Source organism: Amblyomma maculatum, chromosome 5, assembly GCF_055883805.1.
Source record: "Amblyomma maculatum isolate TAMU_Amacu chromosome 5, ASM5588380v1, whole genome shotgun sequence".
Taxonomy (NCBI): Eukaryota; Metazoa; Arthropoda; class Arachnida; order Ixodida; family Ixodidae; genus Amblyomma; species Amblyomma maculatum.
Genome location: NC_139348.1, coordinates 137,615,629 through 137,640,169, shown reverse-complemented (window position 1 = coordinate 137,640,169; position 24,541 = coordinate 137,615,629). Strand labels below are relative to the sequence as shown.

General features: G+C 50.2%; 1 protein-coding gene across 2 annotated transcripts in view; it reads right to left on the bottom strand.

The window, feature by feature from the left end:
* Window positions 1–24,541, bottom strand: part of sn (fascin domain-containing protein singed) — a 65,529-nt gene that overhangs the window by 19,043 nt on the left and 21,945 nt on the right. The window contains exon 1 of one of the 2 annotated variants that reach the window (XM_084604472.1): window positions 4,291–4,425. The exons of the other annotated variant lie outside the window; for it this stretch is intronic. The gene's annotated coding sequence lies outside the window, so the exon portion shown is untranslated. Of the gene's footprint in view, window positions 1–4,290; window positions 4,426–24,541 lie in introns of those variants that run through there. 2 annotated transcript variants of the gene reach the window in all.

Here is a 24,541-nt window from a genome sequence, read left to right as displayed (position 1 = left end):
TCACCGCACAACAATGAACAATGGGAAGGGGGTCGAACGGAGAGCCGAACGCGCATGACCGGGAGATTAGCGCCCCTCCTCCAAGCCAACCACGTTAGTCTCATAATCCGCAGGGCACCTGGTCTGGTTTAAAACGCGGCTGACCAAAGTGGGGCGAACGAACGTTTCAAAAAACAGCCACGATTCCTTTGTGGTGACGGTATTATTTTAGAGCAACTTGGCAGTTTAGCCGCTTTGTTGAGAGACTATACGACCTAGGACACGCTGGTTTGCGGTCAAGATAAGTGTCGCATGAGCGATGGACACTTTTCCGAAAAGTATGTCAGCACCGGGTGAAGGAAAGCGCTGTTATAATGTTATATCTTTCCTTTTCTTAGCAGCTGCCTATATTCAGGCTCCTCCGCCTACTAAAGATATCTGCGGAAAGCCTTGGGGGCTATCGAGGTTGTTACAACAGACTGCGATATTGATGCTATCCCGATCTCTCAAGCTATTCAGGAAATAAATGGCAGCGTTGAAGGAAGCAGATTTCGCGTTGATATTGATCCTTTCCAGAATCTGTCTTTCAGAGGAGGGAGAGAGTGCGCACAGAGGAATGGGAGAAACCGGACGTATGCCAAAATCGTACCATTTGCTGCGACGTCCACACTTCCACGGGATCTCGTCCATAGCGATGCAGCAGACACCGCGCGGCAAGCCACACTTTACCGTCCGGGTTTAACAGCAGCTCGAAGCACTCAGAATGAGCATGCGTGTGGGATTATATCAACAGGACTAGCTATAGCTCATTATTTCTGCTGAGGTTTTCGTATACTTAACGGACCGGGATGACCGTTTGCTGCACTGAACAACCGCGTGCCGTCGCACGATCGCGGATTCCTTCGCGTCGCAGCCGCTTTCGCCCACGCCGGTCGGAGAGGCGGCGCTGCTCGAAAAGCACCCAAGGCCAAGGATAAACCTCAGCGCCGCATTGCATCTCCTATCCCTTTCCCCATCTCTCTTCTTGAAAGCGGGCCAGACGACACCACCACAAAGGCGCCGAGGAATCCGAACGACTCGTGCCACCAGGAAGGGAATTGCCGCATATAAAGAGAGAGGGGGACCTTAAGAAACGGGTCCTGCGTCGCTATTATATCGCTGGCTGGGATTTCTTTTTTTTTCCCCCCAGTGCCGGAAGCCATGGACGCTGGCCAGCTCAGCTGTAACGGTACATATTTATGCCTCCCAAAGCCGCACATTATACGGACTACCGCGACGGTGAGTGGTCAGGAAATGATTGTAGCTGTGCAACCTCAGAGCACACGATGAATGTTTGCACTGAAGTTCATCGAAATACAGCGACCGGTTACCGAACTGGCCGCCTCGTTCGATACTGCCCACATGGCACCCGTTTTAGAGTCCCCTTTTTGAAGCACGTAGTTGAAGCATGGGCCAAAATAGCCAGATACACGATTTAAGCCGTCCTGGTCCGAGAAGCCTCTTCCAAGTCTCCAACTCGTTTCAACGATTATGGCGTTGTGCGGTCAGTGGCAGTTACGCAGTTCTAAGCGAATAATGGCCGCAGATTCGTCAAGCAAGGCAGGCAATACAGCAACGAGTATAATTAAGAGGTTATATTTTCCCCCCTCCAAAGGCATCTCCATCAGCCCGGTCGAGTATTTTTGGCAAAAACAGGACACTGGCGGAAACTAGCACTTAGACAAAAATACATTTCACGTCAACTTCTCGTTTACCTGCGCAAATGGGCCGCTTCTTTGACTATGCTGCTGCTCTACCAACCAGTTTGGCAACTGAGCGCGCCGCGGTTGTCGTGTAGGAAAAGACGTGAAAATAACGCCCACAGCGACTAGTCTTGTCCCTTGCAAAACAAAAAAGTTTTAAAAATACCGTGCGTGTTGTCATTGCGGGCGGCTGCAAAAAATGGAGGGGCGGCTGTCCCCGAGTGCTTTTGCGGGCGCCCCACAAACTTAATTGGTTCTGGCCGACAGGGGGCGCTGCATGCGTCCGCATAAAGTCCGTCTTTAAAGCACCAATCGTATGCCTCAGTTTGTCCGTATTTATTTTCAACGACGCGGTTGTATACCCTTCCTTTGATGCTGATACGGGCCTCCTCCTCCACTGTTGTCCAAAGAAAAAAAAAAAACGATTTAACAACTCGCCGTCGGAGATATCGAACAGTTATTTCCTTTCGGAACGAGGCAGTCGCCGTCGAATGTTATACACAGCCGCGCCATTTATTTGAGACAAAAGCAGGCAGTGATCTCCGCCAGAGATTGCGGGGTGCAAACGAGCTCGCGGCTTATGCGGATATATGAATCTTAAATCTGGCCCCGATATTAATGCGAGACGCAGAAAATATGCCGAGGTGCGGGCGGTAGTTGCGAAAAATCACCGGACTGGAAAAGCCTCGCGTATTTGTATACCGCGGTCAGAAAGCGACTGTTGCCTAAACAGAGCGAATAGAGAAGAATAATTAAGCCGGGCTTGACAAGTCGGCTAAACTCCCGCTCGGACCGAAGCTTACTTGGGCCTGTGTGATATCAAGGACGAAAGTTTGTAAATGCGTCCGCGAGGGTGAATTAAAAGGCGATAAAGATATGAATGAAAAATGATAGAAGGGTAATTCATTGCTGGATAAAAAATAACTGGCGCGCACCGTCACGTTAATCCTCATCGCGACCCAAATGCCAGAATACCCAGCCTCGACTGTGTACCAGCACTGCGAACATAGAATGGCTGTCATTCCACTTTCTTAACGCGGTATCATTACAGATATCAACGGTCTGTGCTACACCGCTATCGCAGAGAGACGCTGATTTCTCACTACAGTGACAAGACTTAAAATTAAAAAAAAAAAAAAAAGTCGGGGGGGGGGGGGGGGGGGGGGGGCGGTGAGGGAAATGTACAAACAGAAGCACGGGCACCATACTTTGTTAATATGGCCAGCTATATAGACATTGTGCAGAGGGAGAAAGTTTCAGAAAAGAAAATGAAGGTTTGGGGTGGACGGCACAAGCTCGCATATACATAGAAGCGAAGAGGCACAATTACAAGCGTCCACCCAGATACCCATATACTCGAGTCCGCGAGCAGCGAACAGCATGCTGTTGAGAGGAATCGAGGAAGCCGGCGTACAGTATAAAGCCCGAAGCATGAAATCGACTGGATCGGAAAACCAGGCAAAAATGGCAAGCACAAGTTTTAAAATCGTTATAGTTATATGTGGTTTTATGGCACATAAGCAACAGTGACTATCATGCGCCAAACACAAGGTTAGATGATCTGTCAGATGTTTAGGGTTATGATACTTATAACTTACATACTTTATAGCTTACATACCTTATAGCTTACATACCTTATAACTTACATACCTTATAACTTGCATACATTATAACTTGCATACATTATAACTTGCATACATTATAACTTGCATACATTATAACTTGCATACATTATAACTTGCATACATTATAACTTGCATACATTATAACTTGCATACATTATAACTTGCATACATTATAACTTGCATACATTATAACTTGCATACTTTATAGCTTGCACACTTTATAACTTGCACACTTTATAACTTGCACACTTTATAACTTGCACACTTTATAACTTGCACACTTTATAACTTGCACACTTTATAACTTGCACACTTTATAACTTGCACACTTTATAACTTGCATACTTTATAACTTGCATACCTTATAACTTGCATACCTTATAACTTGCATACCTTATAACTTGCATACCTTATAACTTGCATACCTTATAACTTACATACCTATAGTCTTAACATCGATTGAAACAGATTCCGCCATGCAAAATATAGCCGCCGTGCACGTGGCAAACGGATCGTAAATTGCGTCCCACGATAAGCACCCCTTCACTTCAACCAATGCGACATTGAGGCACCGTCGCAGAAACTATACTGTCCACCGCGCTGTTGAAAGGAGTGGCGCGATGATCCGTAAAATTTCGCAACAGACGGACCCCCGGCAACTGTTGGACAAATTTTAGCATAACAGGTCAGGGCCGAGGCATCAACAAAGACATTTCCAGTTCTTCTCGACCTTCGTTGTTGGCGACGCGCCCCTATATCGCCAGGATCCGCCGGCGCATATATAAACCGTGGGAAAATGAACCGTCTCACATATCTATTTACACTCCACATGTGCACCGATTGCTAGAGTCGCAACGAGCCTCCAGGAAAATGACAAGGTCCCAATGACAAATGACAATGACAAGGTCCCAATGACAATGCGCAAGCGAAAGAAAAGTCCTCACCAATATAGAGACCTCTGGGATATATGGCTCGGCTGGACTCGAAGGCTAGAACATTTTCTTTTCCTCCGAGAATCGCGTGTGTTATGCTGGTGGAACGAAAAGCCGTTCTGTCCGGCTCCTGTTAAAAACAGAAGCGCCACCGTGTGCGCGCCTCGTTGATATTGCGGCCGCCTCGTTCGCGGCGCGATTTTACGAATCTCCGCAACGTGGGCTGAATTGATGACGCGTCGATGCACGAAGACGCGGCGATAAGCTACGGCACACAAGGGGAGACGCCTGTATTGGAGATTTCACCTCCGCCGCACCGAATGCAGGAAGCGACGGGCAGCCCGAAGTTGCCCAAGCGCGTCCGTGAGGTAAGCAGTTCCGCGTTGAATATGGGCAGTCCTGCGGCTCGCAGTATAACGTGTCAGTGACTGCCGCAACGTGAGAGTCTGCTTTTAAAGGCGTTGTTTTTCACGGGATCAACAGCGCAACTCGGAGACGCCTATGGCACTGAATAAAACGAAAAAGAGCCAGTCCCAAGAAGTGGAATCACCACGAAGCTCATGATGGGGCAATAATGTTTCTTAAAGTGAATTGGTTCACGGTGACAGGTTCTGTCTTCACTGTTTTTATTCTCTCGGTGCTTTTTTTTCTATTATTCCAAGACTTGCGCTGATTCGCAGAGATGGATTATTTGTTTCAAGAAGTTCTGGTCGCGAACTTTATTTTTTTTTGTCAGGGGGGGGGGGGGGGGGGGTATTTCTGGCTTGTAATATTTGGGCTAAATTACAATTCTGAACTAGAATGAACCAGACTGCAAGCAACTTGGCGTCCGGTCTATACGCTGGTTCATCACCTAGACTCCTAAGACGCGCCGAGTCAGATAAACTCCACGTCAGAGCTTCGAGTCTTTGCTGCAGGCCTTTCACAAGGCCGGCTCAAGAGCCATAGTTTGGCCGTTATGTATTCTCCGTTCAAAACCTCGGACGTCAGAGGACCTCTTGTCCTCATACTTCCGGCGTTCAAGACTTGCCTCAGTGTTGAGGACTCCACTATTCGGCTTAGAAGCAATCCCCCTGGACTGCGCATTTTTGATAAAGCATGTACTTCTTCACTCTAAGTCGATTTTGTTGCAACAATCACCAAGGAACTTCTTCAAGCTATCATGCCCCCAAACTGCACTGCGCTTTCCAGTACGTTTGCCCAAGCCATCTGCGGCGATACTCGACACGTCAACACAGCTGGCTGGCAGACAGTGCTCAAAATGCATTCGCCTAACCGGCACCAAGGTCACCTAACCGGCTTTATGAATATTTATGACCTGCGCGCATTCTGTACAGATACACACTGCTGATAACCGCGGTGAAAAGCGTGATACGACGTACGCCGCCGGACACGAACCCAAACAGGGAGTCTTCGAGCTGAAAAATACCCATCGGAGGAATGTTACTGTTCCAGTCCGCTAGCAGTGACACCAGGCATCGAAAAGAAAAAGCACCGGGAGTGAAAAAGTCAACCTCCTTAAGGAAGCCAGCGCACGTGGTCAAGGCAGGACAAGCCGCACGTAGAAACAACAAGAATTAATGAAAAGAATCAAGAACGAAATAGAGGAGCAGAGTGGGGTGTAAGAAGACTGATACGACAGCACAACTGGTTCGCAGCGTCCTGCGGCCGTAACAGATTCCTCGTCGCACCGCCAGCCAGTCCCGCGATTACTCGCTTCCAAATGACCTTGAGAAGCATCCATACGCGAACGACGTCCCAGCAGCAAGAACGCTGCGCGAAGCAAACAATCAACAAACCAAACAAGCGACGAAGAGTACGGAAAGAAGAAAGGCTCTCGAGCGCGGTAATCAGAACGCGAGCAGCGAACGAGCGAAGCGCCGGCCATTACGCCCTCGGCACGAAGGAAGAGGGGACAAGACGCAAAACACATGGAGAACGAAAAGACGTTCTCATGAGAGAGGCAGTTGGATTCGGGTAGGTAGGCAGCGCCGCTCCACGGCGGCCGTTGGCGAGACGACGGCGGTAACGGTAGCCGCTCTAAATTTCACGCAACCGAAACGCGAAGGTCAGCCGACTTCGAGCTTACCTCCTCCTCCTTTAGTGGCGGCTAGCTTTTCCGTGAAGTAATAAAGCACGTCGGCGTGCGCTAGTGTGTGTATATGTACGAGCTCTGGAGTAATTACCCGAGTCTATTTTTAGCGCCGCGACCGACGACGGCGGATTGCGAGCGTGAAGCGAAAGCTTCTCAGAGACACCCCCCCCCCCCCCCAATGGCCACGTACGGCCGGCTAGTCCAGACAGGTGCGAAGCCCTCGGCGCCTCGAAAATCGAGTACATACTGCCTCAGGGAGCGGTCGGCGTGGCGTTACGTTAGCGAATAAATTACCTTGCTCCAGTAATTGCGCACTCGTAGTGGGCGAGGGGGTGCGCCTCGCGTTACGCCGAGTTAAGCCACGCGAATAACAATATCGTGCGAGGGAAGGCTTTGTCTTTTCTGCTCTCGTCCCCGGCAATGACCTCGTTTGCGCAATGCGCGAGGATTGAGAAGGAAGCGTGAAATGGAACATGCGAGAAAAGTTATTCTCGTTTTCTTCCTTTGCGGGCTTCGCGGTGCGTAGGCAGCAAAGCGTGATTCAGCGGCCATCGCCGGTTTTCTGGGGTGCTGAGCATTACGCACACAGAAATCCCATAGACATCCCATAGAAATCCAGAGTGCCATGTTTCGCATGGCGAGTGGGAATATTTGTCTGGTCGCACGCTGGGCACCCTGCGTAAAATGATGATCATGATGAGGAGGCTGGAGGCGCCTCATAAACCATAACTGTACGTACGCGCATCATCCTAGCGGAGGGATACGGCGAGCTAGGTCTGCGCACGATTTAATGCGCGCAACAAAAAGTGCGCGCATAAACCCTTCAGTGCACGTCTAGAGGGTGTAGTATTTGTATGAAAAGCACATGGTTTGCTAGAAGGAACAAGAAAAGCGAACCCAGCATGTCGCGATTTTGATTGTTGTATTGCGCCTTGCTGCATTTGGTACATCAACAGGATGCGCATATGGCTGAAGATATGGAAGCGCCACTGAAGCCTAGAAATACATTCAGGGAAGCCCAGATCTTAACGTTACGACATTACGTGCTCGGCGAGCAGGCATGCCTCAGCTCATGCAGGGCAAGAAGCAGAAGTAAGACAAGCGGTCTCACCGCACCCCGGATGCATCGTGGAACCTCAACAGATGGAAAGTGTAAAGAACAACAAAGGCGGCCGCTCAAGTATATTGGAAGTCTTGACGGCGCAAGGCCGTCTTTCACCTCACCTGTCTGAACGAACAGAGCACCGTAGGCATTGGCAGGGACCTTCGCACGCAATGGAGACCATAGAGAGGACACACCAAAATATCAAAGTAGCGAGAAAGACCTTTTGTAAATGCGTTCAGGCAACAGCCAAAACTGACCGTATTGAATGATATAACGAAATGAAAGTTTTTTTTTAATATTAATTTTGTTCTTGGCATTATTTGCTCGCATTTGGTACAAATGCATGCACATCAAATTTTACACCCGCGTTAAATTTTGTTCTAATCGCCTCTTTACTTGGCGCATTTTTTCACGGTCAATGTCTATATTACCTCCAACAAGCAGCATATGCTTAGAAGTGGTAAATAACGTATTCACACACACACACACAAGAGTAACAAAGTATTAAATACATTAGCCTTATTATGAAGTTATGAACGCGATAAACGACTGATTGCGCGATTAATAAGCAGCCAGCTATATAGGTTCACTGGTCCAAGCACGACGTTGTATGCGGAGAAGCTACAAGATGATTTACTCCAGAAGCAGTAGTCAGCAATAGAGACCAAACACAGCATTCATTCAGAGTCTTTTGCCTCCGCGGCAAAGCGGATGAGATGCCAGACGGACGAGCTCGGTTCATATTCGTGATGAAAGCGCACACAGCGTGATGAGACACACAGAAGGTGTACAGACAGAAATTGAAAAGGATAAACGAAGAAAAAAAAATGATTCTAACGGTTTCCTTTTATCAAGGTAATTCAAGGCGGGCTATAAAACACATTTTCCCCCTATGCAATCAAATGAGAATATACAGCTATCCCTTAAATTTTAAGTTGTTCTCGGTGTGTTCCTCCTCCCAGCACGGTTTTATTACCACGCTGAAGTGCAGAGAAGGGGCCTATACTCTGTTGTGCCGATGCTGGTCGAGATCAAACGGCGAACTGGACATTCTTGAAACGATGTAAACTAACTAGTCAGTGATACCAGAAGTATCCAGTAAGAGTATTTGGCTTCTTATTTGTTTAATGATTTTCCTAGAAAATCTCCGAATTTAAAAGGTGCGTAAAATTGCCGGGGAAAAAATACTGGTAAAAAAATGCTACAAAAACGGGACATAGACTTCGTCGGTGAGATGAATATTTCCTAAATTATAACAGTGCATAGTAATTCTGTCGGGGTTCAAAAAATGGCGCCTGATGAATTCCCTATTAGAACACTAGAAGTCATAAGAAAAATCTGCCCATTACGCGAATTGATAAATGTGCTTTTTCGGAAGGCACAGCAGGGGAGGGTGATTCATTATGAGAATAAACACGATAGAAATTTACTAAATTCGTAGATGTTACATCCAGGCGAAGATTTGGAATTTCTTCTCAAACAAAAGCGCTTCACCTTTGGGTATAATCCCCGCCAGTGGCACTGCACACCTGTTTTGTCATGCGCGCTCCGAACGCGTGGCACTGAACTTCAGTTATTTCTGTGTTTATTCATCTAGTGAGCCCCGATCGGTTGCACGTATTGCTTCAGATGGAGAGGTCACCCATCGGCATTCTCACATTGCCCGCGCACATTGAATGCACGGCACGTATATACGCGACCCTTTTTGCTCAGAAAACCGCTGCACTACCAAAGCGACGAACCAAAATGAGACAGACAAACAATATATACTAACAAGACGGCACCGGTCGCGAACCAACGTGTGCGCTTTCGAGCTATAGGCGACGTTCCGGAAAAAAAAGATACAAGGGAAGTACAGTTTAGTGTTTTCACAGAGATTCACCTTGCGTTCCACTTCCCCCACTCCACACTTCAGGTATATACTGCAACCCTTCTTAGTGAACGCGACATCAAGTGCTGGAACGCGCGCTCACAACGATGGCGGCAAAGCTCTTTCGCGGCCAGTAAGGACTTCACAAGCAAGCAGGGAAGGATTGCCACCCGCACCTGCACCCCAAGCTCAGATAAGGCTGCCGACAGGGCAACAAGACACTGACCCCTCAGGAGGGGCATAGGTGCAGGAGGCTTCGTCCCTCGGTAAGGTACAAGCGTGGGCCGCGGGGCGGCCCGTGAAACGATCGAGGTGGGCAACGGCGGAAATGGATCGGACGCCGCCGCCGAGAGGTCGACGACCCTACGGGCACAAGCGTATGCAGAAGGGCCGCCGCTGCTGCCCTGCTGGCCACCACCGATGGTGGATAATGGGTAAAGCCGCACTGTGGACGCGCGCTCGCGCACTGCATCACCAAACAATGTCGGGCTCGCTTGTGAAAATTCATAATCGGCAGCGCGAATAGACATTGACGAACAAACAACCATGTCTATTCGCGCTGTCGATTATTAGTATGTATTCCCACCAATAAGTTCAATTCAAGACTAGTTCATTTGTGCAATACAAATCTCCCACCCCTAGCTAAGTAGTCCTACTATCTCATTTAGACGTGTTCTTTTCTATATAGTGCACTGATCTCTTTTCTACCTCCCGAATCTTCATAGCGTTGTGCTCGGTGATAATGACGTGTATTTTTATTTTTATTTCGTCCCAGTTACTGCGCTGGGGATGTTCGCTCTGTACAGTACGTTTCCGCAACAAGAACAGTGAGACTTTTACGCAGCTATAGTTACGATGACGAGGCTGATGGACGTGATATGTGACGTGACATGTCTGTGATGTAACTGTACTGTCATCACCCATCCCTCTCTCACCCACAACTTTTATACCCATCTACCCCTCTCCCCAAGTGCAGGGTAGCAAACCAGTTCCTTTACCGGTTAACCTCCCTGCCTTTCCTCCTCATCTTCCTCCTCCTCCCTGGTGGACGTCTGTCCGTCGTATTAGCAACGTCCCGGGCAATGGGACGGGCCAGCACAGGTCTCGGCACCAACATTTTGCAGCCAACTTAGACACACGGGACCACCCCAAGTCGCGGGGTTCGTGAACAAAGCCGTCTGGCTCCGGTGTGCGCGATTACCATTGACACTGCCCGAGTCGATATCATGCTCTGCGTACAAATGCCGAGAAGAAACAGTGGCTTCGAGGTGACTCGGATGATATTCGCCTGAAACCTTCCATACCCGGCGGTTTTATTTCGGACGCAGTGAAAACCGACACGATCACCAGTTCAGGAGGAACAGCGAGGCAGGTAGGAGAGCTGTGCGCAGAAAAGGTCAACGACCCGGACTTCAGAAAGTCCTCCGCGGCGCGACAAGCCGCCACTTTCCGGGCGCGGTGGTCGAACTACCAGCCGTGGACAAAGGAACAGAGGAAAGCGCCAGACACTGTACGGTTGTTAAAAGCCCCCAAAAAGCAGGGACGCCACCGTTCCAGTAGCGAGCGGTGAGCAGTGCTTTTCACGCGGCAGCAGTGCCCCCCACACGCACACACACACGTCTGTGTGTACGTGTGTGTCTGTGTCTACGTGCGCTGTCTCATCTTCCCTTGTGATGGACCTCAGGCTACCCGAAGTACTTCAATCCCTCCCCCCCTTTTTTTTTTCTTTTTGACCGATGGGGGAGTCGATATGCGTTTCTGTTTCAATTTCATCCAACACAAGTGCATCAACAAGGCGGCACTTCAAACCGCAAATTTTCTTTCTTCTGCATCGTAAATAATTTTCTATAAATTCCCCGCGCGCTTTTCACTACGGCCCACAAGGAGGTCGATCTAATGCCTACGAAGAAATATGTTTTGATTCGTCACCATGACATCTAGGCCTTCTGTAGGAGAAGTGTGCACAAGCAAACATTCTGAGCCAGAGCCCGGCCTGCTGACAGAAAGACATAGCTCCAGGACTGTGTCTAATTTAAGATCTTGGAATGTTGAATTCTCGTGTTTAAGACGATAGATTTGCAGAATATGCAGAGGCACAGCACACACACATGAAATGAACATCCTAAGTTATGCATTCATGAAGGCTCGAGGCATTTGAGGCGCTCATGGATCACTAGTCAGCGGCAGCGCTGGAGGTTCTTTCGCGGCTCTAACATGTGGCTGGAGTTACTAATACGCTCTTAACAAGAACACGTTATGGGCACACTGCCTCGTTGCTTCCCCAGGAGCGCGGCAGTTCAAACTGAGCAAGAGGTTGCTTTTGTGCCCAAGTACTCGCGGTTAGTTCGTTTCGCCCACCACGTGTCTTTCGCGGCACCGTCGTTGCACTGCCTACGCCTTGAAAGGAGATTCGAGGACCGCGGATGCTTTGACTAGGTGCAAAATCCGGCTTCCAGCGGAACTCCGTCAAGGTCAAAGGCAAGCCAAGAAGACGCGTGAGAGGCGACGGCATATGTGGCGCGAACCTCGGTCCGTACGCTCTGTACGGGAAACCGAATGGCGCGAAAGTTCACCAAACTTCACAGGTGCCAACAGCGCTATAAACAACAGGAAAACACAGAAGAAAAGAGGGGCACAGGCTCTGTTTCCCGTCCTTTCTTCTGCCTGTTTTTGTGCTGTTCATAGCGCTGCAAGTACTCATAAGCGCCAGTGTGACAAAAGCGGGAAAAAAAAGTACTCCCCTGATGGGGCCTGGGACAGGTAGGTCACCGCCACTTACGGCGGGGGCTAGCCTGTCACTGAATTTTTATCTGTTGTAGCCCGTCATTGCACCCGCCACCGCTTGGGCGATGGACGACTGCTGTTGTGGCGCGCGTCTTTCTCTCCATCTTCATTTTCTTCTCTATTTTCTCTTCTGTCTGCACGAGGCAGCGGAGGTGGCTCAGCTACAGAGCCAGTAGCAGGCCCGTGCATTTGCTTTTCCTTCTTCCGAAGTCAAGAAGTCGTTTTGAATAAGCTCATTGCCCATGCGGCTTACACGCCACGTATTATGGCCCGCTGGCGTCAGTATACAGAGAAAATGATTACGTGCCCCCACTGTACGACTCTAACTCGCGGCGGCATATCTCATCCACTGTGGGATTGCCCTGCTTTTTCTACTGGACGCTCCGAGATTAAACCCTACCGCCTGAACTACCGTTCCCTTCTGGAAACTGATGCTAACACACAGATAATATTTGCCAAGTATGGCTCGGCCTGGTTAGAGCAATATGATTTGAGTGACGACCTAAACATTGAAGATTCTGTCTACTCCCCATCCATGGCCATGAGCCTTACCATTCAATAAAGGACATTCAATCAATCAATCCTACAGCCACAACAACAACAACAAAAGCGGGAAACGCGAATGTCGACATTCGATAGCCCAAAGCGGCCCTTCTGCTAGGTCGTTGACGGCTAGCAAAATATATAGGCAAATATATTTTCACGGCACTGGAGAGTGGAAAGGCGGGTCGCCGTCGGAAGAAAACTCGGACGCTCCTGCGTGGGATGAATGGATGGAGCGCACCATGGCCACATTGGCGCTTGCACAAAAGTTGCGTGTGCGCGGGACCAGTGTGCCCTGCCCGACCGAGACAAATATACTCGGACCCGAGACCTGTAAGGAGAAGGGCCTCTCACACATATTTCCCCCGTTAGCTTTTTCCTGAGCCATCTGCGGCCGACGTATGCTTGCGGATTTTATAATCTCATCCGACACCCTCTCCTCTTCGAACCCGCTCTCTCGCACTAACAGGTAGTCAGATGCATTTTCTTCACACTACACGCACTGCTGATGTCCATTGCTAGCTTTGCGCCCGGGTACCCATCCTGCTTTCTTCCTGCCTCTCAAGGTTACGTCCTCCTGTTTTCATGACTGGCTGCGCCAACCAGCATATAATTACGTAGCTGCATTCGGCCACTGCGTAATTTTGTTTATTATCCTTTCTTTAACGTTACGGAATCCCAGTCGGAAAAAATACAGAAAATTTTCTGACGTTACGACAGAATTTCTGTGCGGTTTTTGACGGGAAACCTGTTGTGACAACACAACATTCGGTAGTAACATCAGAAATTTCTGTGGTTACAACAGAAAAGTGCTACAGAGCAACAGACAACAGAAATATACTACAGAAAAGTACTACAGAACTACAGAAAAATCTGATGGTTACGACAGAACTACAGGATATTTTGTCGTATTTTTGACACAGTTCTGTAGTTTTTTGTCGACTGGGAAGAAACATGACTCGAGCTTAGGAGGCCGTCTGCGGCCCGTGACCTCATTGGCTCACATCAGCCACCCTTCTTACCCTCTGCACACAATTAACTGCCAGCACCGCTGCTGCTTCGCGGAATCGTATGTGATCGACGTGCACACGAGCCGTCCGCGTCAATCGCCTACCTCCCTCACGGAGAAGGAGAACGACGTCTGCCGGCCTCGCAAGCGAGAGGCGTGAGAAAGGCAACGACCATCAAAAACCAGCACAAGAGAACCACTCACAATGTAACCTAACTAAAAGATAACCAAAGCGGCTTCCCGGAATGAACAGTAGCCGCCGCCACTGGACTCCGTCTGCATACCGAGACGGTCGTAAAGGAGCCGCACACTGCGACGCTGTCTCCCTCTTCCTTTCCCTCCATCTCCTGCGGCCACTGAAGCGGTCGCCGCAAAGAAGGAAAGAAAAGACGAACGGAAGTGAAAAAAACATCACGCCTCCGCCGCGCTCATCCGGGGCCTGTACCGTATGCGGTCAGCGATAAAGCTGGCCACAACAGTACATCCTTACAGCGCCTTGGTCGAGAAACTTTACAAGGTTGCAGAGCCGGCACGTGGGACTTTTCAGAGCTCCGCTCGGAAACATCCTATTCGGTGCACTGTTATGTGTGCATTATGAACAGAATAAGTCAGTAAAACAAATCGGTTTAGGTTTCGCTTTATGGCATTTAACGTCCCAGAGCGACTCAGGCTATGGGAGGCACCGTAGTGCAGGATTCCGGAAATTTCGACCACCAGGGGTTATTTAACCATGCACTGACATCGCACAGCACACGGGCGCCTTGCTTTTCGCCTCCATCGAAAGGCGGCCGCCGAGCCCGGGATTCGATCCCGCATCCTGGGGAACAGTAGTCGAGCGCCCTAACCACATGCACCATACCGGCGGGGCGTAAAGCAAATCAAATGTACCGCTCCGCGCTCAGCCGTTTGCATAGACCGCATTTCGTGACTGTTCCTTCGCCGATTCATTATTCTCCCAGTCCCGGCACAAAGTTTGCTGGTGCTACCCGTGACGTCAGTGCCACCCGCCGAGAGTGGCATCATATGAGAGTAAAGCCAATGGCAATGAAATGAGCGAGAAATGGCCCAACTTTAAACACATGACACTAACTCTGAATCCAAGACCAATACGACTGAGTGAGTTGTATGAAGCAAAAACCAATAAGCGACCTCTACGTCAGTTGCGGCAAACAGGTTCGTTGGTTCCAGCAAGATAGCTTGGCAACACCGAAGCTTCAGAAGTGGCTGTACTGTGGAGAAGAAACAAATTCCAGTCAATGACGACTGTGCTTCAAATTATCGAAAGAAATACAGCCAGCGCCCTTTCAAGAACGAAGTCGTTTTTAAGAAGGACAGAGTTAGGAGAACTGCGTGCACAACCGTCGCTACCACCGCAACCGGTACGATGTGACACAGAAGTGATTCCCCGACGCCTCGCACAAAGATCGCTCTTCATCAGAAGTCTCCGCGAGACGGTAGCAGAACCGACGCGAACTGCTGCACGAGGAACCACTGCACAGTCGCTCTGAGGAGACACCGCGGAGGTCTTTGAACCACCGCTTCCACGAGCGGCTTAAACATATGCACAGTCGCCGGCATGGGAACAGGCAGATGCGCGGCCGCCAAGAGTCAAGCTGAGAGAAACTTGATCGCTCTGGAATCGAGACGATATCCGAACGCGCGCTCCCGTGGATGCGTCACGTACCGACTATAGCCACACATAGGCCGAGAATGCGTAAAGATGGGACGCCGTGCAGAAAGGCCAGCTTAATGAGAGAGGAAAGATATTTTGCTCTTTGCAGCAGCAGCGACAGCTGGCGACCAGGCCATGCGTCGCTGTAGTCGTCGAGTTGATTTATCGCAACACGCGACACTGCAGAAAAGGTTGTCGTCTAGATGGAGGAGAGAGCGCCCAAACTCTTACCCTCTCTTAACGGGTGAGCATTAGTATCCACATTTAGAGAGAGGAAAAAAACATGTCGGCGTCACCTGTTTGCAGATATCTCCAACCCAATGGCCAAATACTCATTGGCCAGTGGATTGTGACGCCACGCGACCACGTGACATGACCACAGTACAGAATATTGAATATGAATACAGAATATGAATATGAGTACAGAATATGACCACAGGCTGTTGCATAGGGGTGGGGGGGCGTTTGCAGAGAACCCTTCTGCGTCCCTCTAGCAGCGACACTCTCTTACATTATACAAAAAGTATGTCGGTAAGTGCAGTTTGTATAACGGTGCGAAATTCTAACATCACTTTACGTACAAAAACATTGACAGACATTAATATAGCTGCGCTCGATACGAACTGGCAACCTGGACTAGGGGTGCCATCGTGAACCCCCGCCACACCCACACACGCACGCACTGGGCGAACTGTGCGGAAAAGCCGACGCAGCATAGCTGTAGCATTTGATCACCGACTGGGCAGGAAACGATTTTCTATTTATTTTAACCTGCAATTACGGGCGTGCAGTATAACCAACGCTTTGTTCGTGACCACATTTAGACAGAACAATGGCGTAATGGGGGTCAAGATACCATCTTAACTCGGACAGTGGGCCGGTAAATTTAGCTTTGACGTGCGGGGTCACCGGCTAAACGCATTTACGGACGGTGGAGCTTTGCGATCGGAGGTGTTCCGCTATTCGACGCCGACGAACTATTCTCGGCGGCCCTGACGGCTGCTGGCACCGTCAGGGAAGGACCGAGAAGAACGGACAACTGGGCGCAAACAACCGCCACGAACAAGACGAATGGCGTCTCCTGCTCCCACCCCATTCCCCGGTGTGTGCCCTCAGAACCGCTGCACCGGCCTGCACAGGGACCGTTGGAGCCGTGTAAATAAAAGCAGCACTTGTCGGAGCCTCGTTCCTATTTCGGGCTACAGCTGATCGACTGTGGCCCCACAAAGTCGATCGCGTCGGCTGGACCCGTAACACGCGGGGACGACCTTCACGCCAATGTTTCCTGCCGCCGCCGACTACTACGACGAAGTGGTGGAGACAGCGGCGCGTTTGATGATCCATCGCGTCCACCACCGCCTAGAGAACGGCTCGTAGTTACAGGGAACGGCGCTGCTAGCCGAGCCGTTCTTGCGAACTGAGCGGACAAAAGAAAAAAACGAACGGCCGCGCACAGCGGCAAATGGTGCGCGGAAAGTCGTCGCGACGCCTGGCCGTTTAAGCCCTCGCCTGGAGAGACGATGTCGACCTCGCGGACGTGATCGAACGTAAAAGGTGCGCGCAGTGGTGGGGTGGCCGCGAATCGAGGAAAGTGGACGACCTCCCCCCTCATCTTCGGGGGAGTCGATTTCGATCGGACGTAACACGACAGAGAGCGAGGATCAGAAGGAGGGAGAGGGAGAGAGCACGGTGACCCCGATTGCGTTGGGCTTCATCTTCACAAGAGGCCGCGCGCTTGTACTCTACGCGCATACACACACTCGGGTGAAGACGAAGAAAAACCGGCAGAGGAGAGACACGTGAAGGCCTCGCTCAAGAAGAGGCGACAGGGGGAAAGCGATGCTGCTGACTGCGGTGAGGTTTTTTTCTGCGCTCCGAAGAGGAGGAAGAAGCCAAAACGGCACATTCTTCGGGGGGCTTCTTTCGCTCGGCGAAGCCAAAACTCTTTCGAAAGATGATTCCATCCTGACCCCCCCTCCCCTTTACTCCTTCGTCCTCGAAGCGGTGGGGGCTAACCCCAATGAAACTAAGCCGGCGGCCCCTTCACTGTCGGCCTCCTCGATTCGAGAGAGAGAGAGAGAGGGGGGTGGAAGGTCTCTACGAGTACGAGGTGAAAGGGTAAACACAGGCTCGAGCGCTTCTCAGTGGTTCGATCTCCTCGGCCATCGATTCGAGTTCTCGGGATTCACGCCCGGATGCTGGGGCGAAAGCGCGCGGCCTGAGATCATCGCGGTGTCACTGTCCACGCCCCCAGCGCTATAGCATCTTTCAGAGCGATAACTGAGAATCCACACTTAAAAAAAAAAAAAAAAAAAAAAAAAAAAAAAAAAAAAAAACGCCCCTCTTATGTCAGAGATTATACAGCGGACGGCTACAGTCTCTACATCGATTCACACTAATGTGCACAACTAGCTCCTTCACTCATTCTCCCGCCTCTTTATTTACGGTGTCGCTGTTTTTGATGAGCCCTCTACAGTCCACCCTATCATTAACCCATTTCCTTTGGACATTTTCTCACCCTTATATCGTTCTCCACATCGTATTGAGATTTTATCCTAGGTCATCCTCTGGGTCTTTTCCCACGAACCCAAACTTCATCTTCTATCCAATGTATTCGTCGTACTACTTCATTATGTGGCTTAACCATCCCAGCCTCCTTTTTTACAGTTTTCCTACCTGTGACTCCAACCGCTCTCGGTCGCGACTCTGTCCCTGTCACAATATTTGCATCGCCGCGTTATTTCGCCAGACAAAGCTTTTGCCACATACTAAAAACGCCCATGTTACAGAATGCCCAAAGGCGCATGACGTGGGGACCAGCAGGACTTATCACAGTGTTCGCCTCGTCAGTCACCGGTTGTTGCGGCCTTTCACACCATACAAAAGCTATAGCTGCCAAGACGCACAATCCAAGCCTGTCTGGACGAAAGAATGTCGCCTTGTCAAGTCAGCCTACTACCTCTGCCCCGAGACGCCGAAAAAAGCGGCCAGAGCACAAAGCCCTCCCATTTCCGGTTCGAGACGGACGAAGCATTGCAGAGCGATTTGCAGACTGCACCGAAATCGGTCTGGGCTCACTGCCAGAAGGTATGCGTGCGCGCTCCGAGACAGCATAGCGGTGCAACCATAGCGGTGAAGCTTTTTTTCCTTTTGAATTCGCCTCACTCAAGGTCCCCGGGTGAAGTTTACGCGACAGAAAAGCAGTCGCTATTCTGACTTGCGCGGAAGCCAGCTTCTGGAACCCGCTCGAATCTTCAAACGCTATCCACCATTATTCGTCTTGCACAGGGCCCGAGAAAGGGTCGGCTTTCGGCTGTCCTTCCAAGCTTACCAATGCAACCAATTAAGGTAACCCTATGAAAGAGGACCGTGTAACCAGATGCTTTCAAGATGACGTCAACCGTAAATTCATATTGCACTATTTTTCTCCACTTCTTTAGAGGGGTGCCACGTACGGCAAGTTTGGGCCTTGGCATACTTTACAATGTACCGTCGAACCAACGCACGACGGTAAGGTTGAATTGCAAGATGAATATTTGGGAAACACTGTGCCACGGATCAAAGACATACGCACCAGGCGTGCAAAAGATATTAATGAAGATAAATAATTCTAAAAAAGTAAGATGTAACGGCGTCTTCGAAGGAGTTCTTAGAGTCTCTGAAAAGACAACCGTGAACGAGTACGACATTGCGGGTGAGTCCTAGCTGCTTGCTTTGCCAATATCCCTACTACGTTCAACATCTCTTTTAGTTGTTTTTTACTATTGAATTATGCACTACCTAGAAAGGTTTCTTCTATGTTTTCATCAAAGAGTGAATTATTCACTTAAAAGGTTTGGTTTGGTTTGGTTTGGAGTTTAACGTCCTAAATCTACTCAGGCTGAGACACGACGCGTAGTGGAGGATTCCGAAAATTTCGACCACCTGGGGTTCTTTAACGTGCACTGACATCACACAGCACACGGACGCCTTGCTTCTCGCCTCCATCGAAAAGCGGCCGCCGCAGCCGGGATTCGATCCCGCATCCTTGGGCACAGTAGCCGAGCGCCCTAATCAATGCGCCACCTAGGCGGGGTCCACCCAACAGGAATTAAGTCACCTGAAGCTGCTATTTCGATCATAACGCATCTTATTACCCACCCTTTGCCAAGTCCCTTAAAAGACGGCAATTATGCAAATAAAAACCAAATCTACGCATACGAAACGAGAAGGCAGAAAACGAAAAGCATTCAATGTAAGTCCAGACGAAGCTATAGCGGGAGTTGCCGGTGGCACTTGCTTTATCCGCATGCAACGGTGCCGCACGATACGCGGGTGTCGATGCAGCGGTTGGAGCTAGTGAGGGAGCCGACCGCGCGTTCCCGGACGAAGCCGCATCCGGAGGAACTGTTTATCACCCCCCCGACAAAGCGCGCGGCTTCCTCTTGAGGCGACGCCCCATACAAGGAGAGGCGAACCGTTCCACATTCCGACGCCACCCTGGGGGAGACGACATTCGGGGCAGAACAGCTCTGGCGAGGACGGACGGCAAGGGTGGCTTTAAAAAAATAAAAAAGAAAGAAATAAAGATACGCGTGGAGGGATCACTCCGATCACTTAAAAGGAACGTCACTTCGCTGTGTGAATTAGCTCTTCGAAACTTACGGAACAGTAATTGTGGTTGACCTTCCTTCAAGCCATTATATAGGACTCTATATCTGAGAAGGTTGCCAGTAGAAATATTTTTTCGCGCAGTTATTGCAGTTGTTAATAGCTCCTTTGATTGATTTACTCAGTGGAATTATTCGTTCGCTCGAGAAGGTCGGCAAGTAACAGCTTTGGCCTGCGATTTCTCCTCCAGACGCTGCGTCCCAAGCGCGGCCGTACATTGTCTCCTCTGGCTCTGCCCTTCTGGATACGGCGAATGTGACTGCAGCTGCGGCCATCGCAAAGAACTTTAGCCACCTAGCGCACTACGGTTAAACGCCGAGCACCAGATCTATCGCTTGTTCGCTCGCTTGTTCTTGCGCCCAGCTAAACCTGTCATGCGCGACGCATAACGCATGCTACTGGCATGCATAAAGCCAACAGATTAGGTTAATGATCGCGAAGATAATGAGATTTTCCTAGTAACACAAAGCGCAGTTCCCGACGGATTTCCTGAAGCGCATTTAAAGGAACTCTGAGGACGAAGAGAAGTTGACGTACATAAGAACTCGTTTTAATAGGAGAGAGAGAGAGAGAGAGAGAGAGAGAGAGAGAGAGAGAGAGAGAGAGAGAGAGAGGAGAGCAATCTCCCAATGAAATGGATTTTTAACAGGCAGAATAGACTAAACAAACAAATACGGTGTTGCCACCACAGTAAATTTCGCAAATGAAATGCGCGCGTGGACACCCGAATTCGGCACGGATTCCAGAAGGAAAGCTCTACTGATTTTCACATCGAAACGGCGCCATACAGTCATCGGTGTGAACGGTTCTGGTTTGATGTAGCGGGAAAATGTTGAAATCGAATTTCTTTGGCGATAAATTGCACCACTAAGCATCGAACAAACGTCAGCACAACCAGAGATACCCTGGTGATAAAATGCTTACTGGAAACAAATTTCATGACGTCCTTAACCTCGATGAGTCTTCAAAACGTCAAGGTTCCACAGATGCTCAAAGGCAAGCTGAAAGGCGAGCCACGCGCTGCAAAATGCTAACCCTTCAGGCGAAACATTAGATATATTTAGCTTAGAACTACCGCTATAGCGCGCCGTCAGTACGCATGCGCAGATCGCACTGAGGGCGCCAGAGGGCGCCACGTGCTGACACACAGGCAAATCAGCGCGTGCGTCGATTACTGCGCGCTGAAGCGGTAGACGGTATACTAAAATACTCTAAAGTTAAATTTCTACGTGGTTTGTAGCATGCATCTGAGTGTGGGAGCAGAGTTATACGGCTGGGAGCATTCCGAAATCAGCGTAATTATTTTAACGATTGTTCAACATTTCTATCAGTAAATCAGCCACATTTAAGCAATTTATGGCCCAGTAACGAATTTTTCGACGTTGGGAGCTAAAACCAAACACTAATGGCTATAGACAACACCTGTAACGCATCCTGCTCAGCTCACCGGCGAAGCAATAACACGCACTGTAGTGCTCGCTCTATGCAGCAACAAGCTTTCCTGTTGCAGCCCGGTAATCTAAGCCACGCGCCGGTTGACCCAGTGCGGGAAAATCGTTATTACACTTTGCACCCATAAAGAAATAGGAGGCAAAATCATTGCCACGAAAAAGTGTTTCGACACTTGCAAAGAATGAAATGGAGGGCGCGATGTCCTTCAGACGCTACGGTTCTATTCCCTAGGAACCTCGCCGTTTCCCCGGGGCGTGTAGGTGCGAACTGGGAACATTCAAAACTACAGGTGCGTCACCTCGCCCGCACCGCCGTTCGCGGCACGAATATGGCGAAGGTGATGGGGCCATATCGTAACCCAGAGTAAAAGAAAATCGTCATAAACCATTGCTCTAAAGGATCCCATTCCTTTCCTGGTGGGACTTCCACAACGGTACTAAACTATGTAACGCCGTTTCTGGTTCCGTGCATATAGGGTCTCTCTTTACAGGGGTGTTGCCCACAACGGATGCCCGCCGCAAAGTCAAGGCGGGTCCGCAAACGGGGCCATTGTGCCTTCGCCCCCGTGGAAGCGAAGGCACACACGAAGTCTCGCCCCCGCCACTGCAAGATCATGCAGAAGCCCCGCAAAGCGTTTGTGTGTCTCGCTGGGCGCGAAAACACCTGGTGGGACGAACTGGGCCACACAGACACGCATGCGAAGCGGTCGCGCTTCTTTGGGTTCCTCCGCCCTTGGAAGGGGCCAGTTCATCTGTCTGCTGCATACGAACAGCGCGCACACCCTTATAACGGTTCTGACGTCACACCTACCTCCTCGAGAAAGGGGGAGGAGAGAAGCGGGCCATGCGGCCATTATCATCGCTCAAGAGGAGCCGTCGAGAAACAATGGGCGCACGTAAAGCGGCCATGCTTGGCTCATCCAGCCAGGAACGCTGCTGGACCGGCCAGCCAAAGTGGAAGCAAGGAGCAGACGAAGAGCAGCAGCAGCAGCAGACGAAAACGTCGGGGGCGCCGCCGAACGGCGGGGGCAGTATATGCATTAAGAGCACAAAGGGAGAACGCTATCTCGCCCAAACACGCCTGCCTGCGTACGCCAATGTGTGCGTCCAGAAGCCGCGCTTCAACAAAGTCCGCCGCGGACGAAAGAAAAAGCGCGGCGCCGCGCACGGTGCTGGTCATCAAAAGAAAATGGCGCCGCCCGCTGGAGCGAGCAGACGACCGAGTAGCAAACGGCGGCGCAGCCCACGCCCAGGAGAGGAAACGGGCGATAAGTTTGGGTGCTTTTTGCTTGCTACCCCAGCGTTTCGTCGCGGTGGAGGCTAGCTAGCAGCAACTGGTGGAATACGTGACGAGGCGGAGAAAAGAATTAACGAAGCGGCACGTGTAAATACACGCAGCCCTTCAGATAGGCATGCAACAAGTGTTGCACTGTAACAAAGCTAGCGGGCGGCATGTCAGTCGCTTTATCCTTCCTGTCTTGGCTCTAACTTCGACAAATGATGCCCGTTTACGTTAAATTTGTTTGGACTGGAGTATATTTGCATGCTTTCATAACTCCGGAAGTGAACCAGGAACGGTTCGCGGGTCCCGTTGTGCAGGAATTCTTGTAATTCGTGAGAGCTGCACGCATCGGCGAAGAGCTTGGCTTGCGAGCAATTCAGCAGTGAGTGTTCTAGAAAAGGCAGTAGCCCCAAAAACTGGCAACAATGTCGCATATCGAGGGTTCCGTGTAAATCAGTTCACTACGAGCCCATCCCGTTAAATCTAAACGTCTCAGCGGACGCTGACGTGATTCGCATTTCTACGCTAGCGGTGGAATGAAGTAGGCACACGCTAGACGTTGCGCATCGAGGCTTCATATCAGCGTTTAAATCCAGCCAGGAAGCCCACGAGAACGGCGAGGCGTAAACAAGTGTAGCGCAACGGGGGTTTCAAGGCGACTTGCGTTCCATCGACAACTTGAGATCCGTGAGACGCGCCGACAGCGATATGTACGGCATGAAAGGAGGAGAACGGGTTGGAGAAAAAAAATCGAAATCGAAGACCGTAAACAGAGCGAGACGATGAGCAGCCGCACGCACGCAACTCGTGCGGGCTTTCTGCGAAAAACACAGACGACTGAGTTCCTCCCGATTGAGAAAGCACGAGTGTCCCTTGACTGGGAAGAGCTCACTAGAAGCACAATGATCAGCCCGGCTTCTGCTGCAGAATTCACTACACTTGTTACGCAAACCTATGGTTCATGGATCTGCTCAACTAGAGGCTCGTGGCGCGGTGCAACCTAAAGCAACAAGCGACGAGGTACCACTTGCTCGCCGCTGAGCTACGCAGCTAAGTTGATGGTGCCATGCAGCCCAATATGACGGAGCTGTAGCTAAGTTGATGGTGCCACGCAGCCCAACATGACGGAGCTGTAGCTAAGTTGATGGTGCCACGCAGCCCAATATGACTGAGCTGTAGCTAAGTTGATGGTGCCACGCAGCCCAATATGACGGAGCTGTAGCTGTTGATGGTGCCAGCAACCCAATATGACGGAGCTGTAGCTGTTGATGGTGCCAGCAGCCCAATATGACGGAGCTGTAGCTAAGTTGATGGTGCCACGTAGCCCAATATGACGGAGCTGTGCAGCGTAAAGGTCATGGTGCAGCGCGACCTTGTGGTCATGAAACTGTGAAACTGAAACCTCACGATGTTCTGCGTCTCACTACTTGTGGGGTAAGGCTATCAAAAGCACAGTGTGCACAGGAGCTCTGAATTGTAGCTCTGAGCATTATGTTTGAAAGAAAACAAGCCGACCCTTTCTTCGTTCCCAAGTAAATACAATGGCTGTAATCGCTGCGACTATAAGCTCCCAGACGTACTCAACGAGATCAAAGACACGACATAGGCATCTATAAAGCACGTGCAGGCGCAAGGAAAAATAATGAAAGAAGACCTACAAACTCCTAATAGACAAGACACCGCTCGTTTACACGTAACGCAATAGGAATGGCAGCGACACTTGTGTAAGGCATTCAGACAAGGCCAATATGCATTGCTCTCCAAGATGTACGTACCTCGAGGCACGGAAAAACCCACGCAAT